This window comes from Rhinopithecus bieti, unplaced genomic scaffold, assembly GCF_001698545.2.
Source record: "Rhinopithecus bieti isolate Rb0 unplaced genomic scaffold, ASM169854v2 scaffold_10712, whole genome shotgun sequence".
NCBI lineage: Eukaryota > Metazoa > Chordata > Mammalia > Primates > Cercopithecidae > Rhinopithecus > Rhinopithecus bieti.
This window is the reverse complement of record NW_016806920.1, coordinates 204,382-206,819: the sequence shown is the minus strand read 5'-3', so window position 1 is coordinate 206,819 and position 2,438 is coordinate 204,382.

Sequence of the window (2,438 nt, the reverse complement as noted above, 5' to 3'; positions counted from 1 at the left end):
TATTATATTATTATATTGGGTTTGATTCCATTTCTTCTCTTTTTTAGATAATATCTATATAATCTATATTATATATTATATGTTATATATTATATAGATAATACATAGATTATATAATATATAGATATAATATATCACATATAATATATATTATATATTATCTATATATTCTTTATCCATCACGATTAAAATGCAGATCTCACCTGCTCTAATGAAATAATAATTATAGATGATAAATGTAAATATGGATATTTACTACCAGATCCAAGTCTAAATCATATTCTTAAGAATTCAAGGCTGGGCATGGTGGCTCAGGCCTGTAATACTAGCACTTTGGAGGCCAAGGCAGGTGGATCATCTGAGGTCGGGAGTTCAAGACCAGCATGGCCAACGTGGTGAAACCCCATGTCTACTAAAAATACATATATATATATATATATATGGGTATTGTGGCATGTGTCTGTAGTCCCAGCTACTCTAGAGGCTGAGGCAGGAGGATTACTTGGGCCCAGGAAGTTGAGGCTTCAGTGAGCTGTGATTGTGTCACTGTACTCCGGAGAGACTGTGTCTCAAGAAAAAGAAAAAAAAAAGCAGAAATCTGCCAAATCAGTTGTTTAAAGTGCCATATAGATCAGGGGTCCCCAACCCATGGCTCCAGCCTGGTACTGGTCCGTGGCCTGTTAGGAACCGGGCCGCACAGCAGGAGTTGAGCAATGGGTGAGCAAGCATTACTACCTGAACTCCACCTCCTGTCAGATCAGTGGCAGCATTAGATTCTTAGATTCTCACAGAAGCGTGAGCCCTATTGCGAAGTGTGCATGTGAAGGATCTAGATTGCATGCTCCTTATGAGAATCTAACTCATGCCTGATAATCTGAAATGGAACAGTTTCATCCCCAAACCTTCGCCCACCCCTTCCCCCAATACAAACTAGGGCCATGAAAAATGAAATACCTGAAAGAATATTTCAAGGATTTTTGTTTTCCATGAAACTGGTCCCTGATGCTAAAAAGGTTGGGGACTGCTGATACAGATCAAACATGATGCTTGTTTTCCTTCTTTCAACCACTTATTTTTCCATTCTGTAGACTGTGATTACCATTTTCATTTTTTTTCTGTCCACTCATTAGGATAGTTTGGGACACGCCTTCCCCCACTAGTAAACCTACACCCTTGAATGTTACCTATTATTTCCTTATTGACAAATGTTTCTTTTACCCTCACACTTTCCCTTCTTTCTATTGTACTATACATATTGAATGATCTCCTCCACCTCCTTTTCCCACCTTCAAATTATTTCTTTCTAGAACTATAGTTCAAAGTATCATTCCAGTTCAGAAAAGCTTTATTTCAAACTGAATGAGTTTGGTCAGGAAAGCGTTATGTTGAATTGGAAGAGCTTCTTAAATTTGGGGCAAGCCACTCAATGGGAAATTGAGGTTCTTTTGATGCTGTTATATCTGCAGGTCATATATTTCATTATTTTACATCTGAAATATATCTTCCAATGATGAGTTTCTCTCCTAAAAGGAGATAAGACCTTTATTGTATGTGATTTATTTGGGGGTAATTTTTTTGTTTGATACACATATATCAGAAGGAGACCTGGATTTTCTCATTTAATCACTGAATATTTCACTTTTTGATATTCACTGATTCAAGCCCTTTGGCTCTCTGGGTATGAGGGAAGAAACCCACTGTGTCAGAAGTCATCTAAGTTGCATTCTAACTTTTTCAGTTCCACCTTCTCTTACCTTAAAGGGAAGACCACCAAACTCCCTGAATTTTAACACAGAAATCCTTCTTCTGGGCCTTCAACAACATCCTTACCATATAAAGGCACAAACTGCTCAGATATTTTGTATTTATATATTCACATATTTCTCAACTCTTTTGTGTACACTCATCATGGAGTTACTTATTTTGGGAATTGAGTATCCTATGAAATTCGTTATCAAGTTTATTATAGAAATATTTTATCTTTGCTGTTTTTTGTTTAGAATTACAAAAGTTTAAAAATATTTTCCCATATGTTTTGCTTACTTACACAATAAGGATATTTGTGTTATATCTATGTAAAAAAGAAATAAGTTGTTAAAAAGAGGGAAAATAGTCATTATGGTGGTTGATTTATCTATATGCCACTAAACAATTGGTTTGGCAGATTTCTACTCTTCATTGATTCAATTGTCATTATAAAATATGGTCTTAATATTTACCTGACCATAATTAATTTCTGACTCAAACCCCCACCTTTCCTGCCTTTAGAAGTCTGCTATTAGAAATGAAGTTTCAAAAATAAGTATCAGTGAAATTGAAAATCTGGAGTCCAGATGAAGGAAATAGAGCCAATTCATATAATGAAGTTCTAATTCATTTAACTTTAACACTATACAAAATTTGGGTTCCTAAATTCTTTTTTTTTTTTTTTTTTTTTT